Source organism: Melanostigma gelatinosum, assembly GCF_949748355.1.
Source record: "Melanostigma gelatinosum genome assembly, chromosome: 2".
In the NCBI taxonomy this organism is placed as follows: Eukaryota; Metazoa; Chordata; class Actinopteri; order Perciformes; family Zoarcidae; genus Melanostigma; species Melanostigma gelatinosum.
In genome coordinates, this window is record NC_136635.1 from 21,404,673 (window position 1) to 21,413,911 (window position 9,239).

The following is a 9,239-nucleotide window of genomic DNA, read 5'->3' on the forward strand; positions in this document are numbered from 1 at the left end:
AGAGTGGAAGCGACGGTTTGATGATTTTGATGATGCTTTGCTCCCGGGACGGAGGAAGAGAGTGGTGCGTCCGCGCGTCACTGGCTGTGACGTCGTTGTTTGGAGAGGGGTGGGCGTGGCTAACGCGAGGAGATTCGGGCTCCAGTTGGGTTTCTGTTGATACTGTAATAGCTGAGTGCTCTGCAAAGTTCTCAGCTTCCTATTTCCCGGCTCTTTTTGGGAGTCATCTTCTCTTCTCATTCTCTCGCTTTTTGACTCCGGTATATGCAGTGATTCGGTCATATACGCTGAATATATAGCTTTAGCTTTTATGAGCTCCTCACGAGGAGCGAAACAGACACAGAGGCAGCAGATCCTAACTGCAGTAATTTGATGCCACCTAGTGTCATGAGTAAATTACACAGGAAATTACCTTTTTACGTGAGGACGCACTTGACTTGCGTTGGTTTAAGGAGATAAATCCACAACATTTCCAATGAGCTGTCCACCACATGCATGTTATTTAAAGTGTTCATGTGGACATTATGTTAAATTCACTGCTCCCCTCCCATCTCTGTTGCAGTATATGCATACAGGCATATTGACATATTGTAAATGAAGAGGGGGAAAATAATACCCTGATTGTTTGTGGGATTAAAAAACATTTTTTAATTTTTTTAATTTAATCAGAACGTAGTCCACTTTTAAATTAGCATGTGGAAGATCACATTTTACTATGTGTTGATGAAAAATATTATTCTTTTTTGTAAATTAGAATGTTATTTGTAACACTAATGCTACGTCTTACAATTTTACCAAAAAGAGAAAACTTTTCCTGCAGCATATTGTGTTATTGTTTTGCCCCCACTATAGTTCAAAGATTTTGATAAAACCCAAATACACTGGATTCACATGTCAAACCCAAACACCAAAAATAATCAGTGTTCTGCATAGCCACGTGCCATAAGATCGAAATATGAGTCTAAGACTGATTCCTGTCCATTTACTTATTTTATTTCCATTTTCAAAGATTCAATTATCTTGATGCTCACAGAGGCTCTTGGAAAGCAAATCATCGCCATGTGAAAATGTCTGCACGGCCCTTTCACTGTTGACTCACGCTCCATGAGTCCTGAGGCCCAGTGCGCCGTCACGTTCTTCCAGACGGCCAGCTCTGCAGTCATCCAGTGACTGCTCTCTCACACACACACATACACACACACACACACACACACACACACACACACACACAAAAACAAGTTCTGCTCTGCCTGCTAACAAAACACGCGGCTGACGTCCAAGACCAATCAACAGTGGAAGGTCATGGCTAAAGTGTTTACCGCCATGGATGGCGATGATGCATTCCTCCATGAACTCTCTAGTGGCAAGTCCAGTTAACATTAATCACAGATTTCGGAGTATTGGGTGATCCGTTGCCCTTTAAGACTTGTCGCACATGGGGAGCTGAAAGCTAGCGAATTGGAGACAAGTTGAGGGAAAGTATGGCCAGGAGAGACCTGCTGTGTGTGCAAAACCACCGGGATGCAAGTGTTTACAGCACAGTGGGAGATCCGCAACATTCTTTTCGGTCTCAAGGTGGCCATGTAAACATATCGTTGAATTACGGCTTCCGCTAAGCTCTTTACCCCCTCTCACCAACCAATGGCACCAGATGGTTATCTGTTAAATCCACCCAGTGTGTGGGCAAATACAGCATCAGTATGACGGGCCTGCTCCAGATGGGAGGAATGGGGCAATGACAGCCTCTGTGCTTGTCCTTAAGGAGGAGATCTAAGACACACACATATACAGGAAGGTCAAAAAATACTTTTTTTACCATAGCCTTATTGAGAAATGCTGTAGTATTCTTGGTATTTAGAGTCAATAGCTGGCGTGTCAGCTCATTATGTTAATGAGCTGACACGCCTGCATGCCTGCACGCAGAAACACGCAGGCATGACCTGAACTAACTTACAGAGTCCCCTGTTGTCTTCTCCATCCGCAAGATGTCTGATATGGAAACGAAATGGACTCCAAGAAGGTCATAATATCCGGTGCAACACCAGAATTCAAATTCACACCAATGACATGTATTATAAATGTCTGACATTACATCGTGGGGGTGGGGTTGCAACAAAGATGGTTTTTTTAAAACAAATTCAAGTGTGCATTTCCTGTTTTGGTGCAATGTATTGTTGTTCGCAGAGTTCACCTTTGTTCAACGTTGACCAAGCGGATGCAGAAACGGAGAATTTCTTAAACCAGATATCAGGCTGTATTTAGTTATCCCACTACCAGGCGTTCTAATCCACTGTTTACAGCCTGTGGTCCTTTCTCAGGGCTTAGGTGCAGTTGAATATCTTACGTAATGTACGACCAGGCCTCAACAGTTTCATCAAAACTAACAGGAGAGTGAGGGAGATATCAATCAGCTGCTGTTAGTACCCACGCAGTAAAAGAGACTGTAATCTTCTCATGCTAAAAAATCTGTCAATGGATGCTTGAGAGAGCAGGGTAGTCTTCTTGCTGTTAACCTCGCAGCCATGAAAACAAAGCTGGAATCTCGCAGCTCAGCGGGGACATATCCTAGACAGAGAGCAACAATAACCTGTCAGTTAGATTAGCGCACCTCAGCCGCTGCTTCACCTGTGACCACTGAACCTTCTCTGAACCCCGGACGGCTGACCTCTCACTCTTCATGTGGGGAATTACATGCTTATGAGGCACATCGTGCTTCAGGTCAGTGTCCAATGATAACGCAGCGCTAACGGCCCTCCCAGTTGTGAACGGAGCCATTCTGGCGAAGTGCAGGGATCCTCATTAGGACTTGTACAAAGCCCTACTTAACCTCTGACCTCACTGAGACCAGCACTCATTATCTGGCACAAGATTAACCTTATCGCTGAGTAAACTATATAATTAAAAGAACTCTGAGACACAATCTTCACAGTGGCATAAAACAGACTTTTTGAATTGGCAAAGACTTGTTACTTTCTGTCTCTAATGAAGCAGCATCAGCACTTCAAATATTTAATTCATGTTAACATCTACATGGCGTGCAGAAATACAATAATTGCGATAATAAACTGGGGAAAGTGTGTTGATTGTATTTATAAATAAGAAAACTGGTTATTTCAAAATACTGGTTGTTCAGAGGTGTGTCATGTATTGCGCCTTTTTACTGACTGATACGGACATCAACAAATTTAAATGGAGATGCATAGGTGGGACAATATCAGCTGGTCTTTGTCTTTTTTTTAGCATCACCAAAAATTGATACCACTAAGTTGATTGCTGCATATCTGTACGAGTATCTGCTTAAATTACAAGCTAGCCTTAGCTGGCTATGTTTACATCGATCTGGATGAACTGTTGCCATAACTAAGTAGTTAAGTTGCTTAGCTTAGTTCGCTTATTAGCTAAGTAGCACCACTTACAGAGACAATAGATAGGAGGATAAGAATTACATACTTTGAACTATGCTGGTGCCAAATAAAAAATAACTATTGTAAGCAACATGATGAGGATTTATCATGATATAATATATTATAACATACTAAAATGAAATATAATAACAGCTGTGTGAAGGCCAGAAGGGACATGGCCAGTTGGAGGCTTGTCTGAATGAAACAGAAGCTAAAAAAAAGAACACAAGTTTTTCTTGGTGCTTTTCAAGGTCAGGTGGCATAAATGACTGTAATTCAGAGAGACTCTGAGAGCGTCTGCATTTGGGAAAACAGTAGCATTTGGGAAACAGTAGCAGACAGGCAGGTTGCATAGTCCTTTAAAACAGGCATTATGGATGGATGATTGCAATATAATGATTTTAATTTGGCATTTAAGTGATGACACGGTGAGATTTTCCAACCACTTTTCTCTGCACCACTCTCATAGCACTGACTTGCGTCTTCATCTTTGCAGGCAAATGCACAACATAGACACAAGCCCTCTCTCTCTACTCGTCTACCGACCACATGCCATTCAATGCAAAAGACACTTCTTTTGTCCTTCACAGCGGTACATTTCCTCAGACTGAGAACACTGTCCGGCATTTTTTTGATTGATCATGTATTTGTATCTATTCATAGAGGCCAGATTCATCATTCCAATTTGTCAAGTTGCTGCACTGCTGAGTTAATTATGTGCAGGACAGCCTCCTGTTTAGACTCATCCGAGGTTTTCCCGTCCTCACCTCGGCTCCAAACGAGCAGCCAAAGCTTCAGCGGACTACATGAGCTGCTTGGCACCATGGGTAATTAGTGTGATGAATGCTTTAGCGGAACAAATCGTGGCAGTCGCCTGTCTTGCTCGTCGTGTAGCTGTGCTGTCGTAGCTCAGGGGCTGTGGGCTCATCAGGGTAATGGATGATTCTGCTGCGGGACCATCCCTCAACCAACAGCGCCACTACTACTCAGGAAACACCGGGCTTTACAGGGTGGTTTTTCCACCCCTGCTTGAAACAGGACTGCTTCTTAATTTCCTGAAGCCATCTATGCCGGTTAACGATGCCAAGTGCGTGTTTGGAAGGTTACTGACACCGATAACAGTTTAGTCTAGAAATATGTAATCAAGAAAGTCCTTTTTATGTCTTGGACACAGGAAGTGCAAAGGTATGGAGTGATACATTATTATTAACATATTTTTTGTGATTCCCCCCCCCCCCCCCCCCTCTCAGCCTCTCAGGACTGCATATATGGAGATGCAAACATCTTCATACTAATTCTCTGAGGGATTCTTTTCCAAGCCCGGTTGTGGAGCCGTCGCTGCTGAAATGATGGATCACATTATTAGATTAGAGGAGAGCAAGGACAGGCAGCAGCTGGATTTGCAATTCACAGCCTCTTTTGTACATGGACCTGTTCTGCATGAAAGGGATAATTGGGCCGTTGTCACTGAGTCAGAGATTGTTTTTTTTTTTTTTCTTTTTTTTTTTAACAATGCAGGGAACCTTGCAATAAATCAAGTCAGCTGTCGGAGTCACATTACGGGACAAGACATTAGTGACATATGCAGAATAATCCTTTTTGCATACAATGTACAGAGGAATACATCATCATTTGTTCGCAGCCGGGTGAGTCCAGATATCCTAATTTCTTTTCCAGCAAATGAAGGGCATATGGTGATTTTGTCTTGTGGATGAACCAGAGGGCAGAGGCAGGTCTCGCTCTTTGAGCTGTCATTTCAGCACCAGCTAATGGCCTGTGCTTAACTCTGTGCCTTGACTTCCGAACCCACTGTGACAGCGATGAATAATGTGCAGCACATAAGGCTGAATTCCCAGCCATGTCATCCGTGTAGCGGAAGCTGAATAGGTTGACTGCCACAGACAGGTAATCCACAGGTATATCAGTAAGAAAAAGAAAAAAACACAAGTTCAGCGAATTGTTTCGATAGCAGCCAGACCCACAGCTAACAGAGCGTGAAAGACAGGCAAGGTTGTGGAAAGGTTACTTCTGGGTCCAGGAGGTGAGACTTCAGGGATGCGGACACGTCAGTTCAGCGGAGTCCTCGGGTCAATGTGAAGACAAGTGGAAGACACATTTCTCTGTCAGCACGCAGAGAGCCTGCACGGGTTCAGGCTTTCGTCGCAAAGTCCCAAGTCATTGAGTCAATAGCCAAGGAACATGACACAACCTCTCAGAGTCACTCGGCATCAAGCGGAACAGGGAATGGCATGCTTTCCATTTCACTGCACCGTGGCCCCGGCGAGACCCCATCTGCACTCGAGAAACAGGAGCGCTCTCAGCCCCGGCTCTCGCATAAAAGCAACGCTGCGACCTGGCCCTGAACACGTACATCGCGCCTTCAAAACAGAGGTACAAGGTGATCCACCGGTCAATCCATAACCCCGGTTATTATCTCCACTGGCTGTCGTAGCAAGGCCCGGGGATAAACACAGGGCTTGGATGACAGGAAATTAGATCATGGCAAGGCACGAGCACATTTCAATTAAACCCATGTCAGGATTTATCTTCCTCTGTCAGTGCGTTTAGAGGAGAAAATAAAATGGGACCTTTCACCCCATCTGACCGGGCATTCACCGAGTGAATACAGCCCTTCATCACAAGCATGTCTATGCATGTCATACAGCAAACTGCACACAAAAACTAATACAAATGGAAGATCTTATATATTTTTAGAGTCCTGAGAAGGTAAATGGTTTAGTGTTTCACAAGATAAAAGCAAAGATTTGCAAAAGAAGGTCTGAAAAAAATAAGAATTTGAAATATTTTTTTTCTTCTTATTTTCTGGCTTGTCAATCATCTCACGACCCCTCAAATTGTGACCACTTGTGGGGTCTCAATCCCCATTAGGATGAAACATACACAGGGAGGCTAATTCATTAGCCTCTGGCTAAATATTGCGACTTCAGTATTTCTGCTACCCTAGTTTTAGCACTGCTAGCTGCACGGCTCTACGGATGGCATGTCAGTTGGTCATCCACTTTGGCCCAGACTGAAATACCTAAACTATTTGATGGATGGCCATGACATTTGGTACAGACATTCATGGTCCCCAGAGGATCAATCCCACTGTCATTGGCGATCCCCTGACTTGCGCTGCCATGAGATTCACATTGTGAATTTGAGGCAAATGTCATCAAATTTCTTCCAAATAGTCATGCTGCCTAATTTGTCCAATACTTTGGTTTATGAGTAAAGAGCCAATGGCATGGATTCAGACTCTTTCTCTTGTTCTGCACAACTAACCATTTGACATGTAAACAAAAATATTTCTTGCTGGTTTAAAGTTCATGTGATTCTGGCATATCAAAAATTCAAACTGATATTTTAATAGTGTTAAGAATTATCACCTCAAAGTGACAAGGAAATCTATTCAACCACAAAATCGGCATAGATTTGTTGATAGTTGTTAGGCAGAAACTGTCATATTAAAAACAAAAATAGTGTATTTGATGTATTTACAATAAACATACAATCATGTAATCTTTTTCCAAGAAATATACAGAACATAAAGCTTTTAAATATAAATTCATATTATCCAAAGAAAAAAAGAAAAGAAAATAATTCCAAAGAAGCAATAGAGCATATCCAAAAACCTTTAGTGATGCTTTGAAAATAGAGGTGATATTTTCTGATTTCAATGCCCTTTTCTTTTCAAAGGTCCTCTGCATAGAGCCATGAAATCCACACATGGAATACCACCCACAGCATAAGCAAGCACATCACTCTAAAACCCTCACTAACATGGTTAGCACATGGTTTCACTTTTAATCAAAGGCAACATGCTGCCTGAAGGCTCAAACCAAAGGATTGTCTTTCTGCATATGAAGAGTTTGCTTCCAAAATAACATCCATCATTTACAAAAAAAGCGACTGTCGGTAAGAAATAATTAACAGCAACACAAACAAATGATGGGCCTATATACAGTATAACTGTCCATCTACGTCAAAATGTCTCTTGAATGATAAACCTCAAGAGTTGTCTTTGTTTCTTTTGCCCACAAATGTCATATTTTGGCAGTAAACTCTTCATACGTCAATACGTCAACCTGCTGTTACCACAAGGCAAGGTCATCAAAAGAGAATAATGAGGAAAATAGGATGTAAAAAAAACTAACATTTATGCTCCAAACTTATTTTCTCATGGCAAAACAGTCCTGTCGCCGCAGGTGAATACAAGGTCAAGCAAGCGCTGTCACGCGTTAGACGGACCCGGAACATGTTGGCTTTTTCTTTGCGAGTGTTGAATGTTACAGTGCACAGGTTGATATGGCACAACGTCAGGAGGTCTCCGAGGAGAGCTCAGTATCCAGGCACAGGTGCAGGACTGCTATATCAGTGAAGTCTGGCTGATAATCTACGGTCAGCCTTGTCTACTGTACAATGTCAGGCTATAGCTCAACATTGGTGAGACTTATTTCAAGCAAAGTGTTGTTTTTATTTGGACCAAAGCAACAAACAGTTATCAGCTTTGCCACTGATGGAAAAGACAGATTAATCTAAATTAGACAATACCTTCACTAGTAGAAAAGTCCTACATATTAACAGTTATTACATCCTAAATAATACTGTTATCTAGACCCATACACAATATTTTTATAGGCAATATGTTTTTTGGGACACTGTTGTATGATATGGTGAAAGTAAGTGGAGGGATATCACAGAAAGGCTACATACAGCTGGAGGATCTGCTCTGAGCTCCAGCGTGGTGAGACAAAGTTCTCCGCAGGACATTACAGAACACTTCTATGGTGTCACTTTGGCACTTGTATGGCACTATTATGTACAGAGGAGTCAGCACTATGACACACTGAACGTCACAGATATTAAAGACCTGTTGGGGGGCGGGAGGAGATGGTGGCCAACTGGTAATGTTAGTTAACACCCTCCTCCCCGTTAGAAGCTCTTGGCATAATGTCCGACTGTCCTGAATGTCCTGCTTGGAGCCAATCTTCCCATCAGGGACAGTCAAATTTTGAGCTCGGAGACGGTTTCAAACACTACCTAATCAGTGCTTGAATTTAAGTCTCACTGCTGTGCTGAAAATCTGTATTTATGCTCTCTTAGTTCACATCAAAGCAAGCAGACATTAGTCTGGTCTGGCACGGCTCTGTGTTGAATGTAGGTCCATTGTTGATCTCAGACATTCCCAGACAACTGTCTGGTTTTCCCCCCATTTATAGAATATTCTCTTTATTATTGATGATGCTGAAGCATCATCAATGTATAGTTTAAATCCTATAACTATTAGTTCATTGAAGTGCTAAACTAAACACATCATATGACTAGTGTGGATCAAACATCGATTCCACCATTTGCAAAGAAATGCACTCATGAGCGGCAGCATAAAATGAGACTGAATCATGGAACTGTAACTATAAAGTAGTTAGACATTTCCGGGAACACGCTTTGTTTGCTTTCTTGCCGAGAGTTAGATTAAAAAGACTGATACCGCTCTCACGTCTGTATGCTAAATATGAGGCTAGAACCAGTAGCTGGTTAGCTTAGCTTAGCAGTAAGATGGAAAACTAGTTTATGAGGTGTCGGTAGGTGGATTTCGTTACATCAATTTGCCCCAATATCCAGGCTTTGTGCTGAGCTCAGCGAACCGGCTGCTGGCTTTAGCTTCATATATGATGTACAAACATGAGGGAGGTATCGCGCTTCTTGTCCAAGCTTACTCCTTTAACCCCCGCCTCCAAACATCAAAGGGATGAAATCGATTGCGATGGTGAGTGGCTGGACAAAGGTCCATATTTTTGATGCAAAACATATTTAATACTTACAAAGTAAGCC